The sequence below is a fragment of the Eriocheir sinensis genome, chromosome 9 (assembly GCF_024679095.1).
Source record: "Eriocheir sinensis breed Jianghai 21 chromosome 9, ASM2467909v1, whole genome shotgun sequence".
Classification (NCBI taxonomy): domain Eukaryota; kingdom Metazoa; phylum Arthropoda; class Malacostraca; order Decapoda; family Varunidae; genus Eriocheir; species Eriocheir sinensis.
The window spans coordinates 11,990,220-12,009,176 of record NC_066517.1 but is presented as its reverse complement, the minus strand read 5'-3'; the positions used below and the strand labels follow the sequence as shown (position 1 = coordinate 12,009,176).

The 18,957-nt window shown below is 43.6% G+C and overlaps 1 protein-coding gene and 1 pseudogene across 1 annotated transcript in view; one reads left to right on the top strand and one right to left on the bottom strand.

Moving 5' to 3' along the window:
• Positions 1–18,957, bottom strand: part of LOC126995930 (uncharacterized) — a 272,074-nt gene that overhangs the window by 107,584 nt on the left and 145,533 nt on the right. The gene's annotated exons all lie outside the window — the stretch shown is intronic.
• The window catches only part of LOC126996281 (basic proline-rich protein-like), a 93,501-nt pseudogene continuing 88,928 nt past the window's right edge, over positions 14,385–18,957 (top strand).

Below are 18,957 nucleotides of genomic sequence, written 5' to 3'. Positions count from 1 at the left end.
CGTGAATCATGGGCCGCTGATCCTGCCCACGAAGCCTCCATCAAAGGTAATTATGGCTCGCTTATTAGATAACACACGAAAAGAAATGAAAGAGAAAGGAAAATGATAGAAATGATATAATTATGAAAATGGAAGAAAAGGAACGAAACGAAATAGAAAATAGAAATGGTAGAAGAAACAAGGGGAAAGAGAGAAAAGGTATGAAAACAATAATGAAAGAAATGAAGTCTGTCACGTCTTTTCTCTGATCTGATGCGTATATATATATATATATATATATATATATATATATATATATATATATATATATATATATATATATATATATATATATATATATATATATTTTTTTTTTCCTTATTTCTGTTTCTTCATGTGCTTTTTTCAATGCTTTTCGTTATCTTGTCAAAATGAGAGAGGAGTAAAAAAAAATCAACTATAAAAGGAAAAAAATGAGAAAAATAAAAGAAAGTCAACTTCAAAAGAAAAAAGAAGAAATCAAATAAAAATGTAAACAATAAAAGAAAAAAACGGAAGAAAACAAAGAAAATAAAAGAAAAAGAACTGCACCAGAAAAAAATAAAGATTAATACAAGAAAATCAATAACTGTAAAAAAAATAAGAAAAAAGTGCCAAGGCGATATGTCACTAATGGTCATCCTTTCTTTTTCCCCTTTGCCCTTTCAGATAGATTTTTCTTTATATATTTTTTCCTCTCAATTACTTTCGGTTAAAAGGTCGCAACACAAACAACAAGATCAAGGACAGGTGTTACAGAGCTTCACCTCGGCGCCTTGATCCGTCTCTCAAGACCCCTTAAATTCCACCTGTTTCTCCATCTCCTTACACCTCCTTCCCCCTCCCCCCTCCTTCCCCAATCCTTCCATCACCCTCCTCATCCCTTTTCACCCCTTACCCACCTGTTTCTCCATCTCCTTACACCTCCTTCCCCCTCCCCCCTCCCTTCCCCACACATCCTTCCATCACCCTCCTCATCCCTTTTCACCCCTTACCCACCTGTTTCTCCTTCCCCTTTACACCTCCTTCCCCCTCCCCCTCCCTTCCCCAATCCTTCCATCACCCTCCTCATCCCTTTCCACCCATAATCCACCCGTTATTTCACCTGTTTCTCCTCCTTACACCTCCTTCCCTCCCCCCTCCCTTCCCCACGTCCTTCCATCCACCTCCTCCCTTTCCACCCCTTATCCACCTGCTATTTCACCTGTTCCTCCTTCTCTTTACACCTCCTTCCCCCTCCACCATCCCTTCACCACACATCCTTCCATCCTCCTCCTCATCCCTTTCCACCCCTTATCCACCTGTTTTTCCTACCCCTTACACCTCCTTCCCCTTCCTCCTCCCTTCCCTACACATCCTTTCATCACCCTTCTCATCCCTTTCCTCCCCTTATCCACCTGTTATTTTACCTGCACCGCCCTCCCCTATGACACCTTCCCCACCCTCCTATACGTCCTCCTCTTCTCCTGTCTGTCATCTAGGTATGTGTGGAGGTGAAGGAGAATATGAAGGAGAATATGGGATGCTTTCGCCTAATAAGATATATTGCAAGGAAAGGAGAAAGGTGATGAAGAAGCTTTACCGTGGTGCTAAAGTCAATCTCCCATTCGTCTATTGTGTGTGTGAGGGTGAGGAAATATATGGATGCTTTCTGCTACTTATAAAAAAAAGTAGTTACGTTGCAAAGGGAAATAAAAGTAAGGTTTGTGAAGGGAGTTTATTCAAGTTATATCACACTCTTGTTTGTCTTTTTAAATGTTTATCTTGGTATCTTTCTTATCAAAGAGAGTAATATTGTCTTATGAGGTTCCTTACATCTTGCTTTCATTATCTTACACACTCTGGCCTGGGAGGGTAATGCAAGTCTTATGTGTGTCTTATTTCGAGTGTGTAAGTGATGCTCAGATTCAAGAGAGGAGAGAGAGGAATAAAAGGGAAAAAGACAAAGAGGAACCAAAAGAAAAATGTAGGACTCTGAAAGGTGAGATAAAAGAAGAGGAGATAAAGCGAAAATTTAATGAAGACGCGAGAAAGAGAGAAAGGTCATTCGGCCGGAGATAGAAGCGAGGGAAGAATTAAAGTGGAAGGAATGGAACTGAAAGGCAGAAGGAAAATGGAGAGAAAAATCAGATGGAGGAGAAAAGAAAAGAGGAAAGAGGCGACTAAACAGAGAGAGAGAGAGAGAATGAAGATGGAAGATAAAAAGTTATACGAGAAGAAATAAAAAGATGAAAGAAAAAACATCAAACCAAAAAGATAAAGAAAAAATAAACGAGAAGACAAAAAAACAACTTGAAACTAAACCCTGAAATAATATAAGACACCCAAAAAATAAAACTAGGACAACTAAATGACGGGAAAGAAAAAGATGTAATGAAATAATCCACTGAAGAAGAGTATAAATAAGTAAGAAGAAAAAGAATATTAGATGAACGAAAGGAAAAGCAGAAAGGTGGGTCGCCAGATGGAAAAAAAAGACTACGAAAAATAAATGAACTGAAAGAAAAAGATAAAATGACAAAAAACAATGAGAGTAAAAAGGAAAATTATCAGAAAAGGAAAATTAGATAAACGAAAGAATAAGGAGAAAAGTGGATCAAAAGAGAGAGAAAAAAAGAGAACCCCCCCCACAAAAAAAAACAGGAAAACTAAATGAAGAAAAAAGAAAAAGATAAACCGATAAAACACACTAAAAAGGGAGCAAAAAAAAAGTTATCAGAAAAAGAAAATTAGATGAACGCAAGAAAAAGGAGAAAGGTAGGTCGGCAGGTAGGAAGGAAGGCAGAAAGTTATCGCAGGAGACTCCGAAGGTTTGGGAGTCGAGTGGCGGCCTCTGTCGGGCTGTAAAGACGGTGACGAGAGGACAACGAGGGCGAGGAGAGGCGGGGGAGGAGGACAAAGACGGGGAAAGGGACGGCGACAGGGGGAGGGAGGGACAGAGGGAAAAAGGAAGGGGCACGAAGGGAGACGTTAGGAGACAGAGAGGAAGACAAAGATAAGGAGAGAGACGGCGACAAGGGGAAGAGAGAGATAGAAGAAGGGACAGGTGAGGAAATACAGAAAGGAGCACAGACACAGAAAGGCAGGGAGAGGAGATGACAGGAGATAAGGAAACAGAGAGGAACAGACAGATACAGACAGGTGAAGGAAAAAGGGCAAAGACAGGTAAAATAAGGTGAGAGGAAGTGATTGGAGTAAAGATTAGCACAGACCAAGAGGCAGGGCGATGGACAGAGGATCAGATCAGACTAAAGATGAGATGAGAGCAAAGACACGAGGATGAGATGCAGAAAGACACGAATAAATTATGGAGTGTATCAAGACGACTCTCCACCCCAAATTGACCTCTCTTCTGGCTACTCTTTGCTTTTTACTTTTGTGGGAGCGGCGAGTAGCGGGCCTTTTTTTTGTACTCTTTTTGTTGCCCTTGAGCTGCATACTTTGATGTAAAAAAAAAAAAAAACAGAAAGAGGAAGATAGACAGGGACACAGAAAGAAAAAAAATACAGGAAGGGACAGTTAAAAAGACAAAGAATAGGACAGAGAAAGTGGCATAGAGGAAAAGACACAGAAAAGAGGAAAAAAGAGGGACAAGGAGAACACAGACACATAAGAAAGAAGACAAACAGACAAACAGAGTAACAGACAGTAACAGAAACACAAACAACAGAAAAGGATACAGAACAAGGAAGATAGTGGGACAAAGGTATACATGAGGTCGCACACACACACACACACACACACACACACACACACACACACACACACACACACACGGGCGGTCACCATGGGGACGCAACACTCCTCCCTTCTGTCCTTCCCGCGAGAGGAGATAAAAACACTTGAGGGGAGAGGCTGCATCTTTTTCATTTCTCTGAGGCTTGCTGTCCCCTTCCGCCCTCCGCACGTGTCCCCTCTAAGCCCCTTTTTCCCCTTCTTGTCCCCCGCAGACCCCACGGAGGGCACGCACACATTAGCTTCTTCGGGATAACTATAAGAGGCTTCGGCCGTGAGAGAGTGTGTCCTGCCTTCGTTTTTCTATACTCAGTTTTTGTTCTCCCGCTCCTCCGTTTTCTCTTAGTCCCCCCTCCTACACCTCAAAGCATTGCCAGAAGGGATGAAGCGTTGTATAGACTTCTGTTATCTCTTTTTCTTCTTTTTCCTCTTTTTCTTCTTTCGTTTCTTTTCCTCGTCTTTCTCTTCCTCCTCATTCTACTGCTTGTTTTTGCTCTTTTGTTTGTTCTCCCGCTCCTCCGTTTTCTCTTAGTCCCCCCTCCTACACCTCAAAGCATTGCCAGAAGGGATGAAGTGTTGTATAGACTTCTGTTATCTCTTTTTCTTCTTTTTCCTCTTTTTCTTCCTTCGTTTCTTTCCCTCGTCTTTCTCGTCCTCCACATTCTACTGCTTGTTTTTGCTCTTTTTTCTTCTTTCCGTTTCTCTATCTCGTCTTCCTTCTCTCTCTTCCTCCTCCTCCTCCTCCTTTTTGTTCTTGTACTTTTCTTCATCTCTTTGCTTATCTATTTCGTCTTCCTCTTTTCTCTTCCTCCTCCTCCTCCTCCTTCTTGTTCTTGTACTTTTCTTCTTCTCTTTAATTGCTTCTCTATCTCGTCTTCCTCCTTTCTCTTCCTCCTCCTCCTTCTTGTTCTTGTACTTTTCTTCTTCTTTTCGTATCTCTATCTCGTCTTCTTCTTCCTCCTCCTCTACCGCCTCTCCTTTTTTTTTTTCTTCGTCTTCCTCCTCCTCCTCCTCCTCTTCGTTTCTCGTTTTCGTCTTCCTCTTCCCCTTTCGCCTCCTTTTTCTTGTTCTTGTTCTTTCAATTCGTCAGCCCGTGTAGTTCTTCTTAAAAGCTCCTCCACCTCTGTTTGTTGCGTCTCGGTCGTCGTGGTGATGTTCTTCGACACAAATGGCGTTGTGTTCAATATTTCCTTCTCGATTTCCTCTCCCCTCCCTCATTCCCCCCCACATAACCATCCCTTCTTTCTTCTCCTTCCTTTCCTCTATTGATTCACCAGCTCTTATCCCTAGTTACCCTTTTTATCATCGGTTTTTTGCTTTTATATTACCTTCTATCGCTTTATTTTTATCTTTAGCTCTCTCATTTATTTTATCTGTGTTCTGGTCTTCCGTTTCGTACTGTAAGGGATGTTGAGTTATGTGGGTGTCTTGTAGTAGTAGTAGTAGTAGTAGAAGTAGCATTAGTAGTAGTAGTGGTAGTAGGAGGAGGAGGAGGAGACAAACTGAGACCTCTTACTCCTTCCTTCCTTCCTTCCTTCCTTCCCTTCCTTCCTTCCTTCTTATTCCTTCAAGCCATACACAAGGAAGATGGAAACAGACAAACGAAAGGAGATTGTTCTTTTTCTAAACTCCCATACACACCTGTTCATATTCTCGCCTGGAAGTTAAGTGTAAGGAGTAAGTAAGTAAGTAAGTAAGTAAGTAAGTAAGTAAGTAAATATTTATTGCCTTTAAAATATAAGAATATTGTTATATATAAATATAACATAAAACATGGCAATGGCACAGCCTGTCAAGCCGAAGCTTCCCGACAGACATGGAATTATATTATTTTATTTAATGTTTACATTGGCACAAAATTGGTACCTAATATATTATTAACTAACGTATAGAACAATAAGAATAATTATAATAATATGTTGCTAAGAATAACAATAACAATATCAATTATAATAATAATAATAATAATAATAATAATAATAATAATAATAATAATAATAATAATAATAATAATAATAATAATAATAATAATAATAATAATAATAATAATAATAATAATAATAATAATGAACATTACACTTGTGAAACTAAGTTCATACCACACACTACATTTGATTACTACTTTGACAATTAAATAAATAAGTTTTCACAGATTTTTTAAAAATGGATAAATTTATATGATTGAGAAGAGTCTTAATATGTAGAGTAGGAGTAGGAGTAGGAGAGAAAGAGTAGCCAATCACCCTCTTCCCCAATCACCCCCTCCCTTAATCACCCTCTCCCCAATCATCCCCTTCCCGAATCACCCCCTTCCCCAATCACCCTCTTCCCCAATCACCCCCTCCCCAGTCACCCTCTCCTCCAATCACCCCCTCCCCAATCACCCTCTCCTCCAATCACCCCCTCCCCAATCACCCTCTCCCCAATCACCCTCTCCCCCAATCACCCCCTTCCCCAATCACCCCCTCCCCCAATCACCCTCTCCCTCAATCACCCCCTTCCCCAATCACCCCCTCCCCCAATCACCCTCTCCCCCAATCACCCCTCCCCAATCACACTCCATCAATCACCCCCCCAATCACCCTCTCCACCAATCACCCCCTCCCCCAATCACCCACTCCTACGTCCTCCTCCCCAAGCTTGCAGACTCCGCGACACCAAATCTTCACTTCCCGGCCCTCGAATATTTCAAAGCCGCCACGAGAACCGAATCTGGCGTCTGGCGGCCCGGGAATTGCATCTTTTCGAACCCTGTCCCTCCCTCCCTTCTCTATTCCTCACTCCTGGCTCCCTGCATCACCCCTGCCGCTCCCTCCCTCCCTTCTCTATCCCTCACTCCTGGCTCCCTCCATCACCCCTGACACCACCCCTTACAGCCTCCCTCCCCTTTACCACTACCCCCCTGCCGTCTCCTCCATCCCTGTCAACAAATACCCCTGCCTCCCTCCTCTTTGCTACTACATCTTTCTCCTCCCCTTCCCATATTACTACCCCCTGCCCCTCCCTCACACCTGTCAATCTACACCCCTACCCCTTCCTCACCCCTGTTGCTACCCCTTCCCCTCCCTCACCCCTGTCACTATACACTCTTTTAGTCTCCCTTACTCCTTACACCTATCGCCTCTACCTAGTCCCTCATCATACCACCTCTTCATAACCTCCCTCGTTTCTCCCTCATCCTCCTCTTCCCTTCTGCACCCCCCCATCACCTGCCTCACCGTCCTCCTCCTGCCACCCTCTTTCCCCCCATCATCATCATCTCCCTTCGCCCTCATCATTCACCCACTTGAAATCTCGCCTCTCATCCTCATCTCCCTTACCTCCTCCTCCTCCCCCTCCTCCTCCTCCTCCTCCTCCATAACACGGACGAAGGAGTTAAATATTCCACGTGGCCTCGAGGCTTCACGCACACAAACACGCACACAGGCTCAGGACGTACACGGGCCCAGAATATGTACAGAGGCTTATGAGTGTACCCTTCATCCTCCTTTTATACCCTGCAGCATCCTAAACGTCTCCTCCCTGTCCCCTCCCTGTCTACCCTACCTCTCCCATCCCCTGTCACCTCCCTAACGCAGCCCTCATCCCACACAGCCCCCCTCACCCCTGCAACACACACTTACACAATCCCCTATCAAAGTCCACTCTGCAGTCCCTATCTCTCACCCCTGCAACGCACACACACTCCCCTATCAAATTCCACCCTGCAGTAACTATCTCTCACCTCTGCTTTGTTCACTCCTGTAACACTCATCTTTTCCCCTGTCACTATAGTATACCCTGCAACCCCTGCTATGCACTTCCCCTGCAACCCTCTCTCTCTCCCCTGTCAATAATGTACCCTGCAAAGCCTGTCTCCCCTGTTATGTTCTTCCCTTGTAGCTCTCACTCCACTCTTGTCTCCCTCACCCCTGCAACCCTTTCCCACTCCCTTGTCTATATGTACCCTGCAAACCTTCACCTATGCTATATATTTCCCTGGCAACCCTCTCCCTCTCCCCTGTCAATATGAACCCTGCAATCCCTGTCTCCCCTGTTATGTACTTCTCTTGTAGCTCTCACTCCACTCTGTCTCCCTCACCCCTGCAACCCTTTCCCTCTCCCCTGTCAGTACGTACCCTGCAATCATTCACCCCTGCTATGGACTCGCAAAACTCACCATTCAAGTCCTCCTCACTCCTTCAACCCTTTCCCTCTCCCCTGTCAGTACGTACCCTACAATCCCTCACCCTTGCTATAGACTCGCCAAGTCCTCCGCACCCCTTCAACCCTTTCCCTCTCCCCTGTCAATACGTACCCTGCAATCCCTGTCCCCGGCATGCTCGTGTTCACACCCTCGGGAAATAACCTGCCTGGATTACCTGTGCCTGTTATTTCCCTTTTACAGGACGAAAAAAACTCATCTATTTTCTGGTGGTTAAGATCGCATTTGTGTAGACAAATCCGTCAGCTTTTAGAGGGTTGGAAAATATGATTAGGTTCAGCTCAGCGTGTTGTTTCGATCCTGCAAAATGATGGTGTCGGTTTTAGGTTCAAGTAGTGTCGCTTTGAGCAGAAGAGGGTACTAAAGTTCATTGAAGAGTTTGTTTTATTATAATATTTTTTTTCGAGCCATGAAACATCTGTCCGCGTCCTTTCCCTAAGTGTGCATTTGCTAGGCCTAAAGGAGAGCTGAACGGCCCAACTAACCGTTCTTGAGAGCCAGAAAATGAATGATTGATTGATTGGTTGGTTGGTTGGTTGGTTGGTGGATTGATTGATTGATTGATTGATTATTTGGTTGGTTGGTTGGTTGGTTGGTGGATTGATTGATTGATTGATTGATTGATTGATTGATTGATTGGTTGGTTGGTTGGTTGGTTGATTGGTTGGTTGTTTGGTTGGTTGGCTGGTTGGTTGGTTGATTGGTTGGTTGGTTTTTGGTTGATTGATTGACTGGTTGGTTGATTGATTGGTTGGTTGGTTGATTGATTGGTTGATTGGTTGGTTGGTTGGTTGGTTGGTTGATTGATTGGTTGATTGGTTGGTTGGTTGGTTGATTGGTTGGTTGGTTGGTTGGTTGGTTGGTTGGTTGGTTGATTGATTGATTGGTTGATTGGTTGGTTGGTTGATTGATTGGATGATTGGTTGGTTGGTTGGTTGATTGGTTGGTTGGTTGGTTGGTTGGTTGATTGGTTGGTTGGTTGGTTGGTTGGTTGGTTAGTTGGTTGATTGATTGGTTGATTGGTTGGTTGACTGATTGATTGGTTAATAGATTGACTGATTGGTTGGTTGATTGATTGTTTGGTTGGTTGGTTGACTGACTGATCGATTGCCTAATTGATTGATTATTTGATTGATTGATTGATTGATTGATTGATTGATTGATTGATTGATTGACTGATTGACTGATTGATTTGGGTATGTAGTCACGGCGTCACAACACCAATGAGAGGCCACCACGCCGACACGCCTTCAAGCACTCTTCGGGAGATGACGCTAAACCGACACGCAGCCTCCCCCGACGGTAAGTTTTATTTTTATCATTTTACATCAAAGCTCAAGGGCGAACAAAAAAAGAAAGCCTGCTATACCGCTGCTGCTATCTCTTAAATATAACAGTTTTCGTACCTTTAACTATATTCCCCCCTTCCTACGACTTAAACTATCGGTAGAGAGAACACAAGAGACACTTTTTGAACTAAATAGATCACTGCTGCTCTTCAACTTTCGACATATGTGCAACCAGCAAACTATCAACACCTTCCTTACGCTGAACAACAAAGCTTCACCTGTCACCTTACCTACCTGCCTCTAAAGCTACCTGTCCACGCTAACAGCCGGGGATGACGCCAGACTAACGCTCACTAATCTATTTTCTATTTTCTTTGTTGAACCATCGACCTACCAACACCTTCCTTACACATCATAACGAAAGCTTCACCTCTCGCCTTACCTACCTGTCTCTAAAGCTACCTGGCCACGCTAACAACCGGGGATGACGCCAGACTAACCCTCTAAGATCTATTTATTATTTTCTTTGTTGAACCAGCGACCTACCAACACCTTCCTTATACTTAACAACAAAGCTTCACCTGTCGCCTTTCCTACCTGTCTCCTTTACTACCTGGCCAAGCTAACAGCCGAGGATGACGCCATGCTAACCCTCCCTGATCTCCTCTACGCCTTGCAACATCCCCGCCCAGACACTTATTCCCACTAACAGGCAGAGGCGGCTAATGGTGTCGCCTCGTTCTGGCCACTGTGTGGGAGCCCTGAGACTCCTCTTTGCCTCGACCATCTTCAGACTCCGTTACCCAGCGTTAGAAGGGAAGAAATAGGAGGGAAGAAAGAGGGAAAGAAATAAAGGGGAAAGAAATAGGAGGAAAAGACATAGAAGGGAAAGAAATATGAGAAATAAATACAAAAAAATAAGCAAAGGAAAGGTATGGGAAGGGAAGGTAAGAAGAGGAAAGAGAAGAGAAGAGAGGATAAGGGAAGGGAAGGGAAGGGAAGGGAAGGGAAGGGCTGAAAAAAAGAGGGTAGGTAAGGCAAGGTAAGGTAAGGCAAGGTAATGGAAATGAGGGTAAGGGAAGGGAAGGGAAGGGAAGGGAAGGGAAGGGAAGGGAAGAGGAGGGAAGGGGAGGGGCAAGGAGGGATGTGAAGAAGCAGGGGAGGGGAGGAGCGGGGTGATAATGATTTTTTTTTTTTTTTTTTAGAAGTAGAAGTAGAAGGCGGAGAGGGACATTGACAAACAGGTGAAGGGGATAAGCCGATTCAGGTGAGTAAAGCTGTCAAGGGTTCTCTCTCTCTCTCTCTCTCTCTCTCTCTCTCTCTCTCTCTCTTCACCCTTGATCTGTGTGGGGGGGTGTGGGTGTGGGTGTGTGTGTGTGTGTTTCGCGGTCAAACAGAGAGAGAGAGAGAGAGAGTGAGTGAAAGAGAGAGAGAACAAGCCTGTGTCATACCTTTGATCTTGAAATCGAGAAAATAAAAGGCACCCCCCTTGGAAACATACCCCCTCCCCCCCACCCCACGTCCCCAATGTAAAAACTTTCCCTCCAAGTCAACAAGGGAGAGGCGCGCTGAAACGAAGCCCCGTCCCACAAGGTTCATGAAGTCCCGCGACCCGAAGCTCCGATTCTCGCACCGGCCGTCTAGTTTGAAGCCTCACTGAAGCATGTTTACCTCCCTCCTCCTTTCCTCCTCATCTCCAGGGGTACGCCGAAGCCCTAAAGGAAACATACTTTGAAACGACGCTACACATCACAAACATCATGAGCACCACGACTCGGAGTTTCGAACTTTGACCGAGCGAAGCGTTTGAAGCCTCGCCCTGAACCCGATAAACCACCTCCCCCTACTTCCTCCTCCTCCTCCTCGTCTCGTCCTCCTCCGCGTCTCCATGGCAACGTCGGAACTCTGAGGTAAATGAATGTGTGTGTTGTATATGCGAACCCGACGACGCACGGTTTTCTAAATGTTAATTATGATATTGAGGATCGGGGCGCGGCGCTAAACTCTCTTTTTATTGGTGAGGATAATAGTGCTTGCTGTTTTTTTCCCCCCGTCGCGAGATTTAGTGCAGGTAGTATTGGAGATGCATCATTTACTACGAGAGCTTGTTTCTGTGCATTGAAAGGTAAGGGAAATACGTGACCGGAGCGAAAGCTGTTTGTATCATCTCCGCCGAGACTAAAGCGAAGGTCATTGTTTATTATTATCATTATTATTATTCATGTTGTTACTGGGTGAAATGTAGCAACACCAGCATCAGTAGTAGTTGTAGTAGTAGTAGTTTTAGTGGTAGGGGGGCGCGGGGGGTGAGAGAACTGCGTAACATGTCAAGACTTGTTTCCGACTTTGCAAGGTAACTTTTTTCCTTCGCGCTATCCTCAGCTCTTCCACTTCACCTTCTCTTCCTCCTTCCTTTCTTCCTTTCTTGACTTTCTTCCTTCTTTCTTTCCTTACTTTTTCCCTTCCTCTTTTCCTTCCTTACTTTTTTTCATTTTTTCCTTTCCTTCTTTCCTTCTTCCCTTCCTGTCTTCCTTTCTTTTGCTTCCTTTCTCCTTACTTTCTCTCCTTTCTTTCTTTCCTTTCTACCTTCCCTTCCTTCCTTCCTTCCTTTCCTACTTTTCTTAATTCCCCTTTCCTTCTCTCCTTTTCTTCTTTCGTTTTCTTATTCCCCCTTCCTTCTCTCTTACTGTTGCTTATCCGCAGAGTTCAGTCAGATATTCGGTCCACATCTGGCGGTGTTACATCAAATAAAAGCCTCGCCACGCGGTCCGCCCACACAGGCTGGCATATTCAAGGAGACCGGCTTGCTACCAGGCGTCTCTCTCTCTCTCTCTCTCTCTCTCTCTCTCTCTCTCTCTCTCTCTCTCTCTCTCTCTCTTGTCTCTCAATAGTCTCAATTAGAGCAGTTCCATCCCTTGAAAAAAGATGCCAGATTATCTGGAAAGCATAATATGGTACAGAAAACAGGGTCTACTATGAGAAATTTTTTTTGCTTATCCCAGTGTAATTCAAAACAAAATTATGAATGTTGAGAACATTTTTCTTCAATAATCTTTGACACAGATGCGGTATTATGATAAATGAAATTATGAACCTTTGGTTGGACCGCTGTACAACCTATGACCTTGGAAAAAAAAGTTCTTTTCTTTTTGGTCAACAAAAAACTTTTGTACCATCAATTTTAGGCACTTGATACACTAAAGCAATTAATAAATAGCGAACACAGACTAACGTTACCATATGTATTAATACGGCTTGGCATTCTCTTCTGAGATTGTCCATAACCAAACCAAATCAAACCAAACCAGCTTCTTCTTCTTCTTTTGACCTGTAACGCTTTGTATCGGTTCTTAGGTCCTTCTCCCCTCGGTCCTCTCTTCTTCTTGTATCACACACTTAATTTTTCAATAGTATTGTGTTACGTATCTTTCCTCACTGTAATACGGTATTGTATTATAATTTTCTGTTTGTTGCTGAAATCACTTATTTTCATTGTTTTTCTGTGCACTTATTCAAGCATTTGTGTCCTTTTTTCCCAGCACTGTATCAGGAACACTTTTGCCAGCTTTACAATTCTTCTTTCTATCTCCTTTTTTAGTTAAAGTAGCTAGCGATCACTGGCAACTTTTGGAGTACGGAAACGCGGTCCTTCATCGAACTGACCTGCCATCTGGTGGCCCTGCTGGAGCCTCTGCCAGAGCCAAGCCCTGCGGCGTGCTGGGGTCCAGCGAGGCTTAATTGACATTTTTCTGTACCAAACTAGCATAATATCAGAGTTGTATTTGTCATATCATGTTTACACCAAAAAATCTGCATGCTGTACATTATTCATGTCGTTGTAATGAACACTGTTGGCAAAATAAGAGCATTCATCAATATATCCTACAACACTCCATCCTGTGGTTAATAGGAATGCATCAATGCGGCCTCTTGGTAAGTATTTCCGTCATGAAAGGAAAGAGAAGTCAAACAAGTCTGATATGGTGTCATGCTCTAAAAATCATAAAGTAGTGGTGGAAGGTAGTGTTGAAAATTTCTCAACATAACTCCGGCTGGCACGCCGCTGCCTCACACACGATATATCCACTGTCCCTCCAATCAGAGCGCGGGAGGTCTTGGTCTTGGTCTTGGTCGGGAGGTTGTTTACATTTCTGCTAAACATATCGTACGCTGCCGGCATATGTTTTATACTTATTTCATATTTCTAATTTAAATCATAATACATATATCTTTAGCATCTTATAATATTACATTCACTACATGGAACTTTAAAGGAACAACATAGAGCATGTGACGATTGTTTATGTGGGAAAAAAATATATTTAAATTTCCTATTTCTTGCATTTCCTCGTTTCTTAAATACTACTAGTAAGTCAAGTGTCTCTATACCGTAGCTATGAGAAAAATGTGATTTCTAAATAACAGCAAAAAAAAAAAACTGGTAAGAAAAATTATTTGAACGTACGCCGCGTGCATATTAATTTTTGGTAGTTCCACCAGGGCCACCAGACGGCAGGTGTGTTCAGTGAAGGACCCATATCTCTCTTTTGTCCCTCTCTTCTCTTTTCCCCTCATCATCTCTCCTCCTCCACCCTTTCCTCCCCTCCTTGTCCCATGTCCACCTTTTCCTTTCTATCGGCTTCCTCCTCTTCTTGTGTTTCGTAGTTCTTGTAGTCTTTGTCCTTTTTATTTTTTCTTCTTCCTCCTCCTCCTCCTTTATCATGTCCCCTCAGCCTTTTCAATCTGTTTACTTAATAACTTCCTTGTTTACTCTCTCTCTCTCTCTCTCTCTCTCTCTCTCTCTCTCTCTCTCTCTCTCTCTCTCTCTCTCTCTCTCTCTCTCTCTCTCTCTCTCTCTCTCTCTCTCTCAGCAGTACCAAACACTTTCCCTTTTCACAATATAGGTAGGTAAGGGAAGACAAGTGTGCCGGACTCCCTTTCCCTTTCAACGCACAGGTACACGAGGGAAGGGACGCGGCCAGGTACAAGTTATTCCTTTCCCCCCACGACGACAAACGACCTCAATATGCCATGACCTTTCAATTTACGAGACCACAACGACGACAAGGAGGAGGAAGAATAGGAGGACCACAAGCAAAATCGTATGTGGGACAGGGATTAAATTTTTGCAGGTAAGGATGATCAAAAGGGAAGAAAAGGTAAGTAGGTAGGCATTTGGGTAGGTAGGCATGCTAAGGAGAGAGGGGCAAGGGTCAGTCATGCTCACAAACATATACAAACAAGGACAAACACACACGTCACCTTGTCCGACCCACGCCTTACCACGGAAAACCTCACCTCACCTCACCTCACTGCACCCAGCCCAAGGCCACCCAAACTCGCCCCCCAAACAACAGCCGCCTAATGTCTGGTACCTGATTCGAACGGGTTAAAAATGTGCTGATGTATTTTCATGTAGGGAGGCTCAGAGTGTCTTACGAGCCCATAACTTGAAGCCCCCCTGCGTATAATGGGACAATGTATTCCGCCGCATTTGCATAATCTGGTGGCATTATAAGTTGGAACAAGGATAGGGAATTACACCGATAGATTCACATATATTTGTATGCTAATTCGAAGGCGCTAAATTCCGGTCATGAGAGGGAGCAGAGAAACGTATTACGCAGCAGGCTATGTAAATTTCCTGCTCTCCTGCTCTCCTTGCCTCCTCTCCTGCCCTCCTGCCTTCTTAGCGTCCTTCCTTCTCCTCCTCTTTAACTATCCTACTTCTTCTTCATCCTGTACTCTTCGTCCCTTCTTCTCCACATGGCTAAGGATATGAATACGTTCTTCCTTCTTATCCTCCTTAACTATCCAACCTCTTCCTCCTCCCCTTCCTTCTCTTCCTTCTACTTTCCTTAATTCATACTTTTCCCCTCCTTATTCTTCTTCTCATTTGCCTTTTTTTTCATTTTTCTCATGCCTTCATCTAGCATTCCTTCTCCTTTCTTCTGGTTCTTGTTCTTTTTCTTCTTGTTCATATTCTTGTTCCTTCTCATCCTCCTACCCTTCGTTTCTTTTGTTTTTGTCTTCTGCCTCCTTCAATCCTTCCTTCCATCTTTCCTTCCTTCCTTCAATTATTCCTTCTTCTTCTTCTTCTTCTTCTTCTTTTACATCTTCTATTTCGTCTTCTTTTCATTCTTTTCTTCCTCCTCCAGCCCCATCACCAGCACCGCTACCACCACCCCCATCTCCTCCTCCTCCTCCTCCTCCTCCTCCCTCAATGTACGTACCTACACACACCTGACAGACGTATTTCCGTAATTTCCTTCGATTTTCCGTTCGCTTCTTCACGTGAAAGTCTTGCTCACGTTTTCTTTTCGTGTGCTTCCCTGCCATTAATAACATTTTACCCCCAAATCTGCAAACTTCGTGACGTCAGTTTGAACCCCGCTACCGCACACACTCACACACACACACACACACACACACACACACACACACACACACACACACACACACACACACACACACACACACATTCTTCTTTGCCACTGCCTTTTGGTTTTATTTATGTTTTCTTTCTTTTTTTCTCTTTTTTTCTCTCCTCCACGCACACATTCTTCCCTGCTTGTTTTTTTTTCTCTCTCTCTTTTTTGTCTTTTCTTCGTAGTCTTCAATTTGACTCACGCAACTTTCCTCTCTGACCGTTTCTTTCTTTATTTCTTTCGTTATTTTTTCTTTGGTGTTTCCTTTCTCTTCTCTTTTTCTCTTCCTTCCTTCTTTTTTTTTTTGTTTCCATTACGCACATTCTTTTTCCCTGCTTACGATTTTTGGGGGTGTTTTCTTTCTCCTTTTTTAGCTTTTAATTTATTTTTACATTTTTTTCTTTGTCATTTCTTTTCTTTTTTATCTTCGTGACGTTATTTCAACTCACGCACATATTCCTTTCACTGTTATTTTCTTTACTTTTTCTCTTTTTCTCTTTTGCTGTTTTCTTTTTTGCTGTTTTCTTTTTCTTCTCTTTCTCATTTTTTTCTCTTTTTTTTTTTTGTTTCTCTCCTCTACGTACACATTCCTCCATGCTTCTGCTTTTTTTTTGTTAAGTTGTTTTCATTTATTTCGTTTTTTTATTATTTTTCGTTTTTATTTCTGTATTTTCCTTGTTTTCTTTTCTTTCTCTTCCTTTCTCCTTTTCTTTCTCTTTTTTTTTACATCAAAGGTCACGGCTCAAGGGCAACAAAAAGAGTACAAAAAAAAGTCCACTACTCGCCGCTCCCATAAAAGATAAAAGTAAAGAGTTGCCAAAAGACAGGTCAATTTCGGATGGAGAGGTGTCTTGATACACTCTTCTTGAAAGAGGTCAGGTCATAGGCAGGAGGAAATGCAGACGAAGAAAGACTGTTCCAAAGTTTACCAGTGAAGGGAATGAAAGAATGGAGACAGTATAGAGATGAGCATGAGTAGAAAGTCGTGTGCAGCGGGGCCCGGGAGGAGGGGAGGCATGCAGTTAGCAAGTTCAGAAGACCAGTCAGTATGAAAATACCAGCAGAAGACAGAAAAAGAGGACACATGGCGGCGGATTTTAAGAGGTAGAAGACTATCAGTAAGAGGAGGAGAGCTGATGAGACGAAGAGTCTTAGACTCCAATGTCCAAGAGAGCTGAGTGAGTGGAGCTCTCCCACACGTGAGATACATACTCCATACGAGGGCGGACAAGACACCTATAAATGGAAAGTATCTGTGCGGGAAGAAGAACTGGCGGAGACAATACAGAACGCCCAACCTCGAGGAAGCTGATTTAGTAAGAGAAGAGATATGAAGTTTCCAGTTGAGATTTTGAGTTGAGGATAGACCGAGGATGTTTAGTGTTGAAGAAGGAGATAGCTGAGTGTTATCGAAGAATAAGGGATAGGTGTTTGGAAGATTGTGTCGATTGGATAGGAGGAGAAACTGAGTTTTTTAGGCGTTGATAGGTTTAGGGGAAGAACAGTGACCGTCTACTACAGCAGAAATAGAACGGTCAGAAAGGAAACTGGAGATAAAGGTACAGAGAGAAGGATAGAAACCGCAGGAGGGTAGTTTGGCAAGCAAAGATTTGTGCCAGACCCTATCAAAGGCTTTTGATATGTCCAGCGCAATAGCAAAGGTTTCAGCGAAACGGCTAAGAGAGGATGACCAAGAGTCAGTTAGGAAGGCAAGGAGATCACCAGTAGAACGCCCCTTGCGGGACCCATACTGGCGATCATATAGACGATCAGAAGTGAAAAGGTGCTTTTGAATCTTCCGGTTCAGGATTGATCCAAAAGCTTTATATAGACAAGAAAGTAGAGCTATAGGACAGTAGTTTGAGGGATTGGAACGGTCACCCTTCTTAGGCACAGGCTGTACGAAGGCGTACTTCCAGCAGGAAAGAAAGGTAGATGTTGACAGGCAGAGGCGAAAGAGTTTGACCAGGCAGGGTGTCATCATGGAAGCACAGTTTTTAAGGATGATAGGAGGCACTCCATCAGGTCCATAAGCCTTCTGAGAGTTGAGGCCAGAGAGGGCATAGAAAACATCATTATGAAGAATCTTAATAACAGGTATAAAGGAGTCAGAGGGGGGATGAGTAGGAGGAATATGCCCAGAATCGTCCAGAGTGGAGTTGTTACAGAAAGTTTCAGCGAAAAGTTAAGCCTTGGAGATAGATGAGACGGCGGTGCTGCCGTCAGGACTAAGGAGAGGAGGGAAAGATGAAGAAGTGAAGTTGGAGGAGATATTTTTGGTTAGATGCCAGAAGTCCCGGGAAGAATTAGAAAAAGCAATGTTTTGGCAATTTCTATTAATGAAGGAGTTTTTGGTAAGTCGGAGAATAGATTTGGCACGATTCCGAGCAGATATATAAAGATTATGGTTAGCAGGAGCGCGAAGGCTCTGGTATCTTTTGTGAGCTGCCTCTTTATCTTGGATAGCACGAGAACAAGCATGTTTAAACCAAGGCTTTTTAGCATAAAGAGTAGAGAAAGTATGTGGAATGAATGCCTCCATTCCAGAGACAATCACCTCTGTGATGCGCTGGGCACTCACAGAGGGGTCTCTCTCCTGGAAGAAGCAGTAATCATTCCACGGGAAATCGGAAAAGTACATCCTCAGGTCGTCCCACCGAGCTGAGCAAAATGCCAGAAGCATCGCCTCTTCGGTAGGTCCAGAGGGTGTAGATGAGCGATAGGACAGAATACAGAAATAAGGTTGTGATCGGAGGAGCCCAACGGAGAGAACAGTTTGACGGAGTAAGTAGAAGGGATAGAGGTAATGAAGAGGTCTAGTATGTTGGGCCTGTCTCCAAGACGGTCGGGAATACGTGTAGGGTGCTGAACCAACTGCTCTAGATCGTTGAGGATAGCAAAGTTGTAGGCTTGTTCACCAGGCTGGTCAGTGAAAGAGGATGAAAGCCAAAGCTGGTGGTGAACATTAAAATCTCCCAAGATGGAGATTTCAGCGAAGGGAGAGTGAGTCAAGATGTGCTCCACTTTAGATTTCAAGTAATCAAAGAATTTTACATATTTAGTAGAGTTAGGTGAGAGATAAACAACACATATATTTAGTAATAGAATGACAATGAAGTCTTAGCCAGATGGTGGAAAATTCTGAAGAGTCAAGGTCGAGGGCACGAGAGCAAGTGATGTCATTGTGCACGTAGACGCAACATCCAGCTTTGGATTGAAATTTAAGATAGAGATAGTAGGAGGGAACAGAGTAGAGATTGCTGTCAGTAGCCTCAGAAACCTG